At 34.8% G+C, this 17,544-nt stretch overlaps 1 protein-coding gene and 2 long non-coding RNA genes across 7 annotated transcripts in view; 1 reads left to right on the top strand and 2 right to left on the bottom strand.

The window, feature by feature from the left end:
- LOC141376089 (uncharacterized) overlaps window positions 1-17,544 on the bottom strand; it is a 1,000,182-nt gene that overhangs the window by 318,644 nt on the left and 663,994 nt on the right. The gene's annotated exons all lie outside the window — the stretch shown is intronic.
- Window positions 1-17,544, bottom strand: part of pard3bb (par-3 family cell polarity regulator beta b) — a 679,872-nt gene that overhangs the window by 283,625 nt on the left and 378,703 nt on the right. The window lies entirely within an intron of this gene.
- Window positions 2,485-6,129, top strand: LOC141376087 (uncharacterized). The gene is made up of 3 exons (XR_012385231.1): window positions 2,485-2,623; window positions 2,657-4,837; window positions 4,878-6,129. It is a non-coding gene; the product is annotated as an uncharacterized lncRNA (long non-coding RNA).

Consider the following 17,544-nt stretch of genomic DNA (forward strand, 5'->3'; position numbering starts at 1 on the left):
ACTGTAGGGAAATGTTTACAAGACAATGGGTGCAACCAGCATTCTTTAAAATATCTTATTTTGTGTTCAGCAGAAGAAAGTCAAATACAGTAGGTTTTAAACAAGTGAAAGGTAAGTAAAATAATTTTCATTTTTGGATAAACTATCACTTTAAGAATAAGAAGGTGAACGGGAAGTATTGACCTTATTTTTCAGTGCGGAAGTGTGCACATTTTTGCAATTGTTTTAGAACTTCCGATTCAGTCGTCTATGGGAGAAATGATTAGAAATAATAAACGGCAGAAAACAGTCAAACCACTTGCTCTACAAACAAGTGTGTCCATGACTATACAGACAAAATAGAATATTATAATAAGAAATATCAGTTTACATCATTAAGCAGTAAAATGGGCGGTTTTTAAAGGTTCAAGTACTTTTTTGAGATGTTAACAGGTTTGTGTGTGTTGAGCATCAGTTAAGACAATGTTAGCACCTGTCAGCTTTAATTGTGGGGGAAACTGGATAATTTTGAGCTTTTGTCAGCTAATCTTTCAGGTTTAAAATAATTTTTGGGGTGGGATCAAAATTGAATGATGTAGCGAAAAACTGCAAGTGAAGTGATGATGCGTCGGTTTCTCATTATTATTCATAGCAGAGTTTTCTTATCCTATTAAGAGAGCCTGCTTTTTAATTATCCATGAGCGCATGCTTTCCAAAGGCAACGCAGACCTGCCAAACTGGGAGACCCATAGACTGGGTGAGACCGCGGTCGTATGTGTTTTTGTTGAATATTTGAACAATTTGTGGTTATGTGTATATGAAATGGGCGATGCAGTGGCACAGTAGGTAGTGCTGTCGCTTCACAGCAAGAAGGTCGCTGGTTGGAACCTTGGCTCAGTTGGCCTTTCTGTGTGGAGTTTGCATGTTCTCCCTGCATTCGCGTGGGTTTTCTCTGGGTGCTCCGGTTTCCCCCACAGTCCAAAGACATGCAGTACAGGTGAATTGGAAAGGCTAAATTGTTCGTAGTGTGTGTGTGTGCGTGTGTGTGTTTGTTTGTGTGCGTGTTTGTTTGTGTGTGTGTTTTCCTGAGGTAGGTTGCGGCTGGAGGGGCATCCGCTGCATAAAAACGTGCTGGATAAGTTGGCGGTTCATTCTGCTGTGGCGACCCCGGATTAATAAACGGACTAAGCCAACAAGAAATTGAATGAATGAATAATGTATATAAAATTACTAATGACAAATGTAGCAGGGCATTACATTTCTTACTGTTTATTTATTTGCATTTTAACTTTGTAAACTATAAAATCAGTCTCCTCATGGTTTGTGTCTCATTTTGTGAGCCAACTGACAGCTCGCTCAAATCGCTCCACTCTTTTTCCCCTGCACTGTTGGCCATGCCCACTCAACCCTCTGCTCACAGAGCTGCTTCACGCCCATCTCGGAGCATTTTATATTAAAAAAAAAAAAAATCTGAGGTAGACATAAACTGAAAAAGGGGGTTTTATGGCTCTTTAACATTTAAAAATTAATTAAAGTGAATGAGCCCGGAAGTCTTGAGCCAAAAAGACTCAAATGGTTGTGCCCGCTCGTACGCGGAGAATAATGTGAATAAAAAGATTTTATGCTTGTATATAAAAGAAGTATCTCAAAACTGGATCATGTGTCATCATTTTGTAACGGAAGTCACAAGTGAAAAATTTGGTTATTGTGAAAAGATTTTCGAATCGAGTGAAATGTCAGTTCATGTGGTCAAAGAAGAAAAGCATAGCTTAATGTGATTGACCTTTGATCTCACAGATGGTATTAAATAAAGACACATGTGTCTCGGAAAACATCTTTCATTTATCAGTCTGCTACTGCATCAAGAAAAAAACAAGTCTTTGTTCTTTAAGAAGAAAGTTATCTATTAGCTTTTTCTACGGTCCAGAGCTCTTCTCATACAATAAAATGGTTCAGATGAGTCCACATTTCAACTGCCTTCTATAAGAACAAAAAGACCATTGAGTTCACAGTCAATGACCAAATGACCATCCAGACTTTCAAGAGTGATAAACGGTAAAGGGCTATAGAAGATCAAGCTGCATATGGATGGCTGCCAAATGTGCAAAGGTAACATTTACATGAAGGCATATATTGGGACAGCAGAGAGATTTTCTGACAATCAAGACGATATCTCTCTTGGAAAGTGTGTAGTCATACTTTAACAATCATTACTTTATAAGATCAAGTATCATTTTGCATGTGCTACAACTAAGGGTGTAAAGATACACCACCACCACGATTCATTCAGTTGACGATACTGGAGCCACAGTATGGTTCAGGAATACTAGATTCACCTTTTACTATATAAAAGCAATACCTAAAAAAAAAAAAAAAAAAAAAAAAAAAAAAAAAAATATATATATATATATATATATATATATATATATATATATATATATATATATATATATATATATATATATATATATATATATATATTTATTTATTTATTTATTTTTTATTGTAATAATGATCGTAACGTCCTGTTCTGTCTTTGAATTCTTTTGCTGCTCTATTGTGTAGGCTATAAGTCCTACACTGATATTTAGTCAACTTTAAGGTAAGTGGTTGTAAACAATTTATATGGCCTGAATTTAGTCATGTAAATGTTTAGTATGTGTTTCTTTAAATTCAGCCCAAATAAATTGTCTGTAACCACTTACCTTAAAAAATGTAAATCCATTTGTTTTTCAGTGTATGATGCACAGATATATTTAGAGAATAAAATGATTTTCTTTTAAATCGTGTTTTTTTTTTTTTTTATCTTTTGCCAGGTTTGTGTGTAGCATTTACACTATAGCATTTTTGTCACCACATTTAAAAAAAGCTTACTTTAGAGTTTGTTCATTTGTAAACACTGCTTTTACAACTCTTAAAAATGAGGATGTGGATGATTTGATCTTTTGGGCCAATCAAGCCCCTCTCATATGGCTATTACATCTCGTTTTTAGTTTCAACTGTGAACGAAAGACCCACTATGGTACTGTAGGTAGGGGTGGGGGTCTTGAGTGAGGGGTAGGGAAAAAGTACGATAGTACATACAGAGTTTTTCAGTTTGCCTTTAATGTTTTTATATCCCTAGTGTGGTCTGATAGTGATGGCCCGTCAGGAAAAGGTTGATCACACAATGATGATCTCTGTATTTGTTGAGTTGAGGACTGTTGAGTATCTGAAATCTGGCGTCATATCAGATTGGACAAAATTTTGTTAGTAAAACTTTAACAATTACTCTGTGATTAAAAAAATGAAACTTTTTCTTTGTATTTTTGTTATTTTAACAAATGAGTATAATTAACAACTATAATTAACAAATCCTATTTTTTATGGCTGTTAATCAATCATTATTGTTATTAATATTTTTATTGTGATTAATTGCATGAGTTAATGGTCAAAACTCTATTTAAAATGGACAGAAATCAAAAGCTGACATGATATTTCAAATGAAAAGTAACCTTGGATGCCAGATGTTCTACACATGTACTTTGTACTGGGTTCACATCAAATGTGGAATTAAGTATCCCTATATACTGTACAAAGTTAATGCAAACGCAGGAATGACACAGAACGCGTGGAAGATGAGACTGAAAAAAAGTTCAACCGTACCCAGCATTTTTGCTCGCAGAGTTGTCCCTGCAAACAAACTATACTAGAGGGGTAGAAGGGTTCTCTGCATCAGCAGTATGCGTTAAGGTATTTAAAACTTGACATGCTGCTGTGATAACTTAATTCACATTAATAATAAATGCAGATAACTTTTTTTCTTGTTGACAGAACCATCACACATCGTTGTGTATGTGATCTTATCATTTGTACCTTTTTCATTCTCATTTCCAGTTGGTGCTACACCTTTTACTGACTGATTAGGATGTTTTTACAACTACGAGCAAGGCCTCGAGTCAAACCAGAAACATTTGCTACGTATTATTAACACATCAACTTCGACAGTTCTAATATTTTTTAAAAGAGTTTACAAAATTTCCCAACTTTTGAGGTTGAAAAAATAATTAACACGAAACTTCAACACCATAGAAATCAGTCCAAATCCAAAAATGAGAAATAAAAAAAAGAATCCCAGGCACTGGTGAGCCTGTATGGTTTATGTTAACTGACTAGTTTCTGCTCCAAACCATCGATGTGACTAGTGTGTGCTTCCAAACACAAATACAGTGGTAGGAAATTGGCAGAGATTTACAGTAATTATTGAGAGCTGGGCTATAGGGGTTTGGGCCCAGTGACAAATGTGATATGATGTTAAATTGAGGCAAGCGATAGCGGCTAATCCACAGAAAAAAAGGATTTGAAGGGAGAGAGGCAAACGCCGGCAAGCTAGCTGCAGCCTAGCGCACAGTAATAGGTTTTCATTACATTGCAATCTCTTTTAAATAATCCTATTCATTTTTCATGAGGTCAATTTTTCCCAGCAGACGAGAGATAGAAGGCCAAATACAGCTCTCAACGGGCCACGATCCATCATGTGATGATAGATTGCACAAGCTTAAAAAAAGGGGCAAGCTTAAAAACCACACAAACAAACAGACATGAAGATAAACACAAACTTCCCAGACTAGATGTGCTCTGAGATTTGGATGCAATCTGATTTTTGGTGAAAGGATTTAAATGTATGCGAAGAACAAAAGCAAATTGTAGCAAATCAATCAGAAAGGGGTGGAGGGATAATTATTTCATAATTGTCTGTTTCAAATGTGTGAAAGCTTATTGACTCAGCAGCAAACATAACTTGAAGATGCTGTGTGTGTTGGCTGGAACAAGTGATTCTGGGTTTGAAACAATGTGCTATTGTTGGGGGGGGGGGGGGGTGGCTTATCCTTTGTCTCGACTACAATGATGTGCAGGAGGCTTTAGCCAATCAGCTTACAGAAACCAATGTCACGTCCCACATAACTTGAGTTTTCACCCAAACTCAATTTATGAGTGAAATGTTTCTGTCTCTCTGAGTCAAAAAAGCTTAATTGGCATGAAAAATGACATTGTTGCAGAAGCATCACAATACATTCACAATAAACACACTGTGAATGGAATGAATAAGATTTGAAAAGTCAAGTCACATTTATTTATGTAGGACTTTATATAATACAGATTGTTTCAAAGCTGCTAAACACTAATAAACAAGAAAACAACAGTTTTCAATTACAGCTGTAAAGCAGCTCTACAGATGACAAGTCTTGTACAGATAAATGCTACTCTGTACTTTAGCTGATGCTAATGTGTCATGCAAAGAAAAGAGATTAATTCAAACTTTACCCTTTCTTTGCCATATCTGCAGTATACAGTCTATAGCAGACTATAGTCTATAGCATCTCAAACTTGGTCCTGGAGGTCCGGTGTCCTGCAGATTATAGCTCCAACTTGCCTTGACACACCTGCAAAATATGTTCTAGAAGGCCTAGCAAGAGCTTGATTAGCTAGCCCAGGCTTGTTTTAAAGCTAAATTGTGCAGGACACCAACCCTCCAGGACCAAGTTTGAGATGCTATAGACTATAGTCTGCCCTGATCTATAGTCTCAAACAATTACACAATATAATCAAACTATCAAAAGTGTAATTTTATCTAGATTTCAAATAATAATAATTGTAATGACATTAAAAACAGCAGTAATAGTAGTAGTTATTATTTGTTAAGACAAACTTTGTGGTTGGTTTGATAAAGGCTAGCCTGAAAGTTAAGTGTAACTGTACTTTAAATTTACTTTAAATTCAAAACATACTGTAGCAATAGTACACACGTTAAGTTCAAAATAGACTGAAGTTTTATTAAAGATGAATAGATGTATAGGTTTTAGCATGATGTAACACACTGCTAGCATGTTTTATCATGTAGTAGTAGTAGTAGTAGTAGTAGTAGTTGTTGTTGTTATTGTTATCATTTGTTAAGGCAAACTATGAGGATGGTTTGATAAAGCCTAGCCTGAAAGTTAAGCGCAATTGTACACACTTTACGTTCAAAATAGACTGAAGTTTTAGTAAAGATGAATTGATGTTTAGGTTTAAGCATGATGTGACACATTGCTAGCATGTTTTATCACAATGTTGGCATACTTTTTAGCATGATTTACCAAAATGTTTACCATTAATTAACACCCTATTAGCATTATATATCAGCCTTAAAACAATTAACAGTAGTAGTAGTAGTTGTTATTATTTGTTAAGACCAATTTTAAGGGTTGGTTTGATAAAGCCTACCCTGAAAGTTAAACGCTATTGTACACACTTTAAGTATGCTGAAGTTAAATGCGCAAATGCACTTGTTGAATGAGTCCCTACTGAAAAAAAAACAGCTTAAACCAGCCTAGGCTGGTTGGCTGCTTTTAGCTTGTCGACCATGCTGGTTTTAGAGGTGTTAAGCTATTTCCAGGCCAGCTTTCAGCCATTTCCAGTCTGGTCTGAGCTGGTCTGACTGGAAAATGACCAGCTAAAACCAGCCTGACCAGACTAGCCAGGCTGGGAGCCCAGCCAAAATCAGCCATGTCCAGCTTAAACCAGGCTCGTCAAGATGGTTTTAGCTGGATTTAGCTGGTCATTTTCCAGCCTGACCAGCTAAAACCAGGCTGGAAATGGTTAGAAACCAGCCTGGAAATGGCGAAAACCCCTCTAAAACCAGGCTGGTCAACCAGCTAAACCAGCCAAGGCTGGTTTAAGCTGGATTTTTCAGCAGGGTATAGAGATAATTCACCCAAAAATGAAAATGTTATCACTATGTGCTCACCCGCGTGTTGTTTTAAACCTTAGCAGGTATTTTGAAGAAAGCTGTAAACCTGTAACAATTGACTTCCATAGCAGGAAAAACAATTAGGCTACTATGGAAGTTAACGGTTATGTGTCTTTAGCTTTCTATAAAAAAATTAAAATCTAATTTGCTGTTTAACCAATAAGAGCATGTATAAAGGTCTGAAAACAAATAAAGGGTGAGTAAAATGATGACATGATTATTTTTTTTAGGTGAACTATCCCCTTAACTAACTGCTAACATTTTAACACACTATTAGCATGTTTCTACAATGACACACTACACTGCTAACTGTTAAGTTGTTCGCTGGAGTTTATACAAAAAAAAAAAAAAAAATGTCCACCAGTCATTAATGAAATGTTTTCAGAATTTTAGCCTTTTTAGGATTTTAGTGGGTGGGGCTACCAACCAGAATGGCAGAAATAGAAACTAGTTCATATAAAGAATGGTAAACAGTATGAAGGTGAAAACAAGGATAGTCTTTACAATGAATGAACAACATTCATGTCCTGCTAATGACACGCACATGTACAACAAACCGATTGTACATTGTACAATGTCAAACCCTTATAAACAATTATTTCCTGTTTTTCTATCCGGCTCATTCCTAAAAACAGAATGTGGATAATGGTGTTTTCCAGCGTGACAAATCTAATTCTGATTCCAGGGAGAGGGCTAAAACAATACAAAATGGGTCAATGAATAATGCTTGTTGAGAAAGACACACGCTCATCCAGCAAATGTATTCCTACTCTGCTGGTGAGAACAAAAGCTTGGGAGAATAACACACTTTGGCCTTGGACCTCTGCGAGAAGATGAAAGACAGGCATTTAGGACAGTTTCTGATCAAAAGAAGCCAGGAATAAAGGACTCTGAGTGCAAGTATTCATCTTGAAGTGCAATCGTATGAGGACATGGGGATGAAGCATTTTGTCTGGAGAGGCTGGTATTAGGTTTATGCGAGAAACGCAATTATGCGAGTACCTATTTTACACCGATCACTTACTGCAGTGGTTATTCAGACGGAGCTATTTCTTTGTGTTTCCGCCTATTGAATGATCAAATACATTAGCATTTACATAATGGCATAGGGAATCAGTAATGATTTCCTGATTTGATTCAGATTTATACGCCTTAGATTTGATGTAGATGGAATTGAGAATTTTTTACAGTCATGGTATCATTAATGTGTGTATTGTGACTGTAATACAATCATTTTCACTCCCCCACCATTTGTGATTGTATTATATTGGTCTAAAAAACTGATGTTCTATTTTGGTGTCTGCATAATATGTCATTTACAACTGATTTTCTATTAAAAAAGTAAACATTAAATGCATTTACTGTAGGTACAGTGTCAATTTTAATGTTTCAAATGCCATAAAAAGGGTCTGTAATATAAATATTAGCGAAATAGTGTGAAACTAATTTTTCAGTGCAATTTTTATGACTTTTACACTTTTTTTATAATAAAAATATACAAATATTCATCATTATCGCACAGAATTGCATTATATCATAAAAGCTCATTGTCGAGTTGCACTATGACCCTAAAATGTTCAAACCTTGTTCTAAATAAGCATGACATTTTTTATTTATATTTATTTATTTATTTATTTATTTATTTATTTATTTATTTATTTTAAATATTTTCTTTGTTATTTCTTTTAATCAGGGAAAATTAATAAAAGACAAATAAACAAATCTATAAATAATAAAAGGGTGACGCGGTGGCCATTGCTGTGTGGAGTTTGCATGTTCTCTCAAGCGTTTGCCTGGGTTTCCTCCGAGTGCTCTGGTTTCCCCACAGTCCAAAAACATGCAGTACAGGTGAATTGGGCAAGCTAAATTGTGCGCAGTGTATATATGTGAATGAGAGCGTATGAGTGTGTTTCCCAGTGATGGGTTGCAGCTGGAAGGGGATCCGCTGCGTAAAACAAGCTGGATAATTTGGCAGTTCATTCCGCTGTGGCGAGCGCAGATTAATAATAATAGTATAAATAATAATAGTAGATAATAGAATAGTAGATAATAGTAGATAATAGTAGAAATAGATAAATAATAATAGTATGTGTGTATACACACACACACACACACACACACACACACACACACTATATATATATATATATATATATATATATATATATATATATATATATATATATATATATATATATATATATATATATATATATATATATATATATATATATATACATATATATACACATATATATATATATATATATATATATATATATATATATATATATATATATATATATATATATATATATATATATATATATATATATATATATAAGTATACAGCATATAAAGTTAAAACCAGAATAATTAAACCCTCTTTTATTTATTTTCTTCTTTATTAAATATTTCCTAAATGATGTTTAACAGAGCAAGGAAATCTTAACAATAAGTCTGATAATATTGTTTTTCTTCTGTAGAAAGTCTTATTTGTTTTATTTCAGCTAAAATAAAAACAGTTAAATTTTTTATATCAATTTTAAGGTCAAAATTATTACCCCTTTAAGCTATCTTTTTTGATTGTCCACAGAACAAACCATCGTTATACAATAAGTTGCCTAATTATCCTAACCTGCATAGTTTACCTAATTAACCTAGTTAAGCCTTTAATGTCACTTTAAGCTGTATAGACAAGTCTTGAAAAAGATCTAGTCAAATATCATTTACTATCATCATGGCAAAGATAAAATAAATCAGTTATTAGAAATGCGTGATTAAAACTATTATGTTTAGAAATGTGTTGAAAAAATCTTCTTTTCGTAAAGAAATTGGGGAAAAATAAACAGGGGGCTAATAATTCAGGGGGTTTAATAATTCTGACTTCAACTTTAATTGCTTTTTATTGAAGAAAGAATAAGGTGAAATAATACATACTGTCACACAACCAGCGATCGCTTCCCAGAGATCGCTGGTTCTTACACGGATTCTCAGGACTACATTTCCGCATTCCCCAGGACTACACATTCATACATGCACTGCTCCCAGACACGCACGCCTGCTCATTCATATATCCTGATTGCAAGCACCAGCTGAACCTTGTCACAGACTGATATCACACCATACTTAAGCCACACATTCACCCTTCCAGTTTGCCGAGTCTTGTTTTCCCAGTGTGACATTACGAAGCGTTTCTCCCTGTCTTGTTTCTCTGTGTTTGGATCCTAGCCTTGCATTCCTAGTTATCCTGTTTAGCCGCCTGCCTTTCGACCTTTTGCCTGTGTATATCGACTACGATTCTGGACTGTCTATACATACCCGTTTGCACCTGATTTGACCATTGCTTGCCTGACATTGAATAAACCTGCACATTGGATCTTACCTCCTGTTGTCCTCTGTCACTCCACCCAGCCGTGGTAACACATACAAAGATTTGACAAGACTTTGTTACTTTTTTCCATGAACAACCCCCATCCCTTTCAAAAGAATATCATATAATACAAATAATTAGATAAATTAAATATTTACATAGAGTTTTGATAGTACAGTGAGGAAGTATTTAACAACAATGTTTGCTGACTGAGTTTGACTGTATTATCCTTTTAAGCAAAGACCTTTTAATTTCCCCATTACTTTTAGTTTGGGGGAAGTGTTATGCCTTTTTCAAAGTATGAGATCATTGGATTCCATACTGTATAAAAACGTTTGGTGAAGTTATAAGACGCAAAGGCATAAACGTCTTGATAATTATTGGACCTTGCACCTATACATGACTGTACCTTGTTTAAGTACTCTAAAAACAGAGATTTTAAAACTAGGCCTAATGTCTTTATTATATGCCTCGGACAGAATTTTAGTTGTCCAATAATCAAACAGTCTGGGGCATACCCAAATGTGAGCCAATGTGAGCCAAATCTGTGGAAATGACATTTGTGTATAACTTAAAAATTTATTATGTTATATTATATTATATTATATTATATTATATTATATTATATTATATTATATTATATTATATTATATTTTTTTATGTAGTATATAAATAATGCTGTATTTACACTGTATGTACAACTTTCCTGATGCTCGAAAATACATTTTGGAAGAATTGTACAAATCAATCAATATTCATGGCCAATTCACAGCTATGGTTCCAGATGAGTCAAGATGAGGTTAGAGTGATTTAGAGAGGAAGCCTTGTGGTGTGTGTCTATTTAAAAAAAAAAGCAGAGTTGCACACCACTCACACACACTCTTTTTATCACCATAATAAAAGCTAATCAATTGTTGCCATAGCTGACTGCCGCCACTGAAACATTACTTTGCAAGCCCCAAATATGGAAACCTAATGAAGTGTAATTGAAATTCTGCTGCATCTAGTATTTTGAGAGAGTAAAATATTTCTTATTTATTGCGTCGTGGAAAAAGCCAAGCTAATAGGGTCATCCTTAGCTAATGTGTGGAAATGTGCTGCACTGTTCAATTCTCATGGTGAGCGTTCAATTTTTAGAGCCGTCGCACCCATCACGCCTGTACAGAAAATGACTCGCAAAAGCGGCCGTCTCATTTCTGTTTTAGTGATCCTCCATTCCTCAGAGGCAGTCATCCAGCGGGCCTCTTCCTCTCTTCTCATCTGCACCTCTAGCACCTCTATAATCTCCTCTCTCACTCTCATTACTCCTTTTCTTTCCTGTCTCCATCCTGAGGGAGGAAAGGTGGGAGAAGTCTGTCATCGTTCTCCCCATGTGGCTCTGCTGAAAAAAAAAAAAACCTCCCGCTAAGACACCGACCGAAGGACTTTCTTAAACTGCTGTGTGGAGCGGCAGAGCCCACTGCCTGATGATCTACTGCAGATGCGGCTGTCAGAAGCTAGTCTTTTTAGCCAGCTTTACTGTAGGCAGAGAACAGAGAGGAACAAGGGGGTGGGCAAGATCAGAAAACTATACAAATGCGGTGCTAGAATTGAAATTGTGGTCAGCCACAAAAGCACACAAACAAATGCACTAGATTGTAGGGTTGGAAGTCCATTCTAAAAAAAATCGATTGCTCAATTGTGAGGCTTTGAGAATCAAAAGTCTATTCTGAAGGTTGTAATCAAGTCCATCAAGGGCATCTGTTGATTTCATTATGTCTGTCTGATCCATCAATCCCCGATTGGTCATTTATGTATTCATCCATTATTTTTTAGTCTTATTTATCTAGTCATCTATTTACGCTTATATACACAATCCTCAAATTCATTCACTTACTCTTGTGTCTAGCTATACATCCATCCACATTTCCTACTACCTATATATTAATGATTCATCCATCCATCATCTATTTATTCATAGCACACATTTCCATCCATTCTTTATTTAATAATTCATCCATTAGCATACTTTTTCATCCATCTATACATACATCCTTCCATGCATTCAAGTTTATTCATCTATACATTTCATCCTTTCCTTATCTATATCAACCCATCTATTCGCTATCATCTACTTCATCCACCTATCCAATTATGCATCTATACATCCATCTACTGGCACATTTAATTTGTTACATAATTATTCATCCATTCATTATGCATCAATCCTTGAATAATTTTCTATGTATTCATCAATTCACCAACTAGCCATCCATCCACCCATCTATCCACTATCCTCTGATTCATCCACCTACTGGTTTATCCAACTATTCATGTTTTTTTATCAAACAAACCATTATCCATGATCTATCCATCCATCCATCCATCCATCCATCCATCCATCCATATATTATCCCTTTTCTTATTTAACCATCAAACCATCTACCTACTGTAGTCTGATTCACCCAACTATTTAATTACACATCTATCTATCTATCTATCTATCTATCTATCTATCTATCTATCTATCTATCTATCTATCTATCTATCTATCTATCTATCTATCTATCTATCTATCTATCTATCTATCTATCTATCTATCTATCTATCTATCTATCTATCTATCTATCTATCTATCTATCTATTAATTGTCTAACCATTCCTCCATTAGCTCACCTTTCCATCCATCCATCCATCCACTATCATATGATTCATTCATCCACCAACTTATCCCCATTTTTTTACCCAACAAAGCATTATCCTGATATATCCACCCATCCATGCATCCATCCATCAATAATCTATCTATTCATTATTTCCTTATTTAACCATCAACCCATCTAACCACCATAGTCTGATTCATCAATTACACATCAATACATTCATCCACCTTCCCATTTATGATGTTTGATTAAAAAAAAAGAATCAACCATCTATACATCCACCCACACATGATTAGTCTATGTATTCTTTAATTATTTATCTATCCATCCGTCTATACATTAATTGTCTAACCATTCATCCTAGCTAATTAGCACACCTTTCCATCCATTCATCCACTATCCTATAATTCATCCATCCACTAACTTATCCAACTATCCATATTTTTACCCAACAAAGCATTATTCTGATATATTCATCCATCCATGTATACATCCATCCATCCATGTATCCATCCATCCATCCATCCATCCATCCATTAATAATCTTTTTATAATTTAACCATCAACCAATCCACCCACATCCTCTGATTCATCCATTATTACAGTATCTATCTATCTATCTATCTATCTATCTATCTATCTATCTATCTATCTATCTATCTATCTATCTATCTATCTATCTATCTATCTATCTATCTATCTATCTATCTATTAATTGTCTAACCATTCCTCCATTAGCTCACCTTTCCATCCATCCATCCATCCACTATCATATGATTCATTCATCCACCAACTTATCCCCATTTTTTTACCCAACAAAGCATTATCCTGATATATCCACCCATCCATGCATCCATCCATCAATAATCTATCTATTCATTATTTCCTTATTTAACCATCAACCCATCTAACCACCATAGTCTTGATTCATCAATTACACATCAATACATTCATCCACCTTCCCATTTATGATGTTTGATTAAAAAAAAGAATCAACCATCTATACATCCACCCACACATGATTAGTCTATGTATTCTTTAATTATTTATCTATCCATCCGTCTATACATTAATTGTCTAACCATTCATCCTAGCTAATTAGCACACCTTTCCATCCATTCATCCACTATCCTATAATTCATCCATCCACTAACTTATCCAACTATCCATATTTTTATCCGACAAAGCATTATCCTGATATATTCATCCATCCATGTATACATCCATCCATCCATGTATCCATCCATGTATCCATCCATCCATCCATCCATCCATTAATAATCTTTTTATAATTTAACCATCAACCAATCCACCCACATCCTCTGATTCATCCATTATTACAGTATCTATCTATCTATCTATCTATCTATCTATCTATCTATCTATCTATCTATCTATCTATCTATCTATCTATCTATCTATCTATCTATCTATCTATCTATCTATCTATCTATCTATCTATCTATCTATCTATCTATCTTTCTATTTTTCTATCTATCTGTTCATTATGCAACCATTCAGATAATAGCACACCTCTCCAACTATCCATCCATCCGTCCATCCATCCACCCATCCATCCATCCATCCATCCATCCATCCATCCATCCATCCATCCATCCATCCATCCATCCATCCATCCATCCATCCATCCATCCAATATATTCATCAACCATTCATTCTTATCTATCAAACATCCCATTTACACACCCATCCACCTTCCCATTCTTCATCTCTTACCCATCTATACATCCACTCATTATCCATCTATCCATCATACATTACTATAAAAATAGGTTCTTCAGTTACGTTTACTGTGTGGTTCCACAATGAGCAACTTATTGCTACCTTTATCACATTTTTCATTTCTTTGTTTTTTTTTTTTTTTTTGCCAGATTTACCCTACCATTGTCCATAAAACACATTTATTGCATCTTCAGTAGGTGATGTAAATTGGTACAATTTACTTTATAACACCATCAAACACTTAAAAACAAACAAACACAAACTGAAGCATTGGTTTACTTTCTGTGCTCCTCATTAATAAAGCTACTGGCCTGCCCACCGGCCAGGAAAACAAACGGCCACTAAAACAGTCATATCAGCGCATACACAGTAATCAAAACAAAGCCATTACAAGAGCTGTAAACCTAAATCTAGCCTACAGCTTTATATCCTCACCGCTCTTCCTGTCTCTAAGGAGATCCAGTGAAGAGACTGGTGGCATAATTCACTTGATTTTTTTTTTTTTTTTGCCTATGCCCAGGTGAATAAGAGTGTACACCAAAAAAAAAAAAAAAAATCAATTAAAAAAAAAACTATTCAAACTTTCTATTATTCATGAACTAAAGGGGGCTCTCTTTATTGGTTATGTATTATTAATATCCTAGCACTCGTATCAAAGACGATCCAATTTCATATCCAGCACTTGGAACCAAATTACAGTGGGTTTTTTATTCATGGTTGAATTGGACCGCGGGGCTCGCTCAGGCTGGCCATTGTGCCGCCCACCATAGTTACAGTCGCCACGGTCACCGGAGAGAAGCCCCCTTCCGTCCTCATCATACTGCGCTCTTCAATACTTTCACTATTGTTTTTTTTAAAGCCATCATGTGACACAGATTCGGTCTGTAGCTGTGGCAGATGTATTAGATATAGGGCGCTGCTGATTAGATTTTCAAGGTAATGTTGGGACACGACAGATTAATTGTGTTACAGTGAGGAGGAGAATTGATTCATCTCCCAGCATGCACTTAGAGCAGTCAGTCCACATTTTACATTGAAGAGACTGCTAGAACATGAACGCTTTCCACTTCTCTTAATGTGATATCCTCTGAATATATATACAGTTGGTAGAAATATGGAAGGCATTCAAAGGTGCATTATGGAATTAGGTTTGTGTTAAAGATAAAGAAAACACCTACCATATGTACTGCCGTTCAACAGTTTGAGGTCAGTTATGTATTTGTCTTGAAATACCTTTATTTTTGCTGACCAAGCATCTATTTGTTTGCTCAAAAAGTCCAGCAAAAACTGTATTTGTTTAAAATATTGTCAAATTAAAATATGCTCTAAAAAACATTTGATGATTAAAATAATAATAATAATAATAATAATAATAATAATAATAATTATTATTATTATTTTTTTTTATTATTATTATTAATGTTTATGCTATTAACAGGATTCTTTTTTAAGTTTATACACATTTTTACATGCTAAATTCCATGAGTTTTCCAGGACTTCTAAGTTAATTTTCAAGACCTAATGTTTCATGTAATGGCTACATTGAAAATTAATGCACATTCATTAATTTATTTCAGCAATAGATAAACACGCAGCAATCTATTTAGTTTAAATTTATTTGATGTAAAACTGATTTAGACAATGCTTACGCAGCACTAATAATGTAAGAGCATGTTATTGGCCAAGGACAGAATAAAAGAAAAGACAACTAACTTTAATCTCTTAAAATAATTTCTATGACTTTTTCTGCTTTTTTTCTGTTTCCAGGCCTGGAAAATGCCATGTCAAAAATTGTGCGATTATTCTTCAAGAAACACACAGCTGAATTCAAAAGTCTTAACCATTACAGCTCAATATTGTGTTGCCAAATTATTGCACCTTAAGTCCTTTCAGATAAAAAAAAAAATTAAACCAGAAAATGAACTAAAGACACTGATCGAGCAAAAACATAAGAAAACAATGAGCAGTTCATACACATTTTTAATTGCTTAAGTCCATAACTTTTCTTGAGGCCTGTTTCAGAAAGCAGGTTAAGTGAAAACTAAAAAGTATTTTAACCCTGAAATGAGAGAAATTCTGGGTTTTCCTTTTCAAAACGGCAGGTTTGTTAAACTCAAGAAAGAAGGGTAAGTCTAGCCTGAAAGAGAGGTAACTTTAACCCAGAGTCAGTTACTGTGGTAACTTACTCTGTGAACCTAACCTGGTCAGGAGAAGGTTTTATTCTCTAAACTCTGCGTATCAGTCAGTCTCCTCCCCTTCTTTAAAGATGAAGCAGTATTTCTCGCCTTAGCCTTACGGTTCCACGCACCTATTTTAATGCGCATAAAAAACGATTGATGGAAACGTCATGATCCACATAACTTTGAAAATACAGATAAAACAAAACATGTTCATAACTCAGTAGGATAAACTTTTAATCCATGGAAAAGATGCACCTAAACTAAGATGAAAACACTTTTACTCAACAAATTACAGTGTGTGTTAAAAAAAGGTTTGTTATAAGAGATCAAATGATGATGAAAATGTGTGTAAATGGACAAACCAGCAGGCTGAGCACACTGTAACACATCTTAAATGTTGTTTTGGTCATTCATTCTAAAATGCCTTAACCATTTCAGTATTTTTTTCCTTTATTTAGCAAGGAGATCACATTGAGACAGTGCTGTCTCTTCTTCCAGTGAGACCTGGTATTAATGTTTTTATAATATTAATGACCTCCAGAGCGTCTGGAGCGTGTCAAGAGGGTCTGTTCTATACATCTCATGGCTTCAAACACCACCACGCGTTCATTGTGGGTCAGCATTGTCTTCAGAGGCGCAAGTACATTTATTAAATAAAGAAAAGATTGACGCAGCTTCTTCTACCGCAGTAAATTTTGTTTTTAATGTTGATTTTTAGCGCCCATTTAATCAAGAAGTGACGATTTTGTTCTTTTTGACTCACTGGATGGAAACACTGCTTTATTTGCATGTCTTTTATGCGTTAATCCAGTTTTGCACATGCTGTAAATGTAATTAATATATTTGGATGGAAACATA

The sequence above is a fragment of the Danio rerio genome, chromosome 9 (genome assembly GCF_049306965.1).
Source record: "Danio rerio strain Tuebingen ecotype United States chromosome 9, GRCz12tu, whole genome shotgun sequence".
In the NCBI taxonomy this organism is placed as follows: Eukaryota; Metazoa; Chordata; class Actinopteri; order Cypriniformes; family Danionidae; genus Danio; species Danio rerio.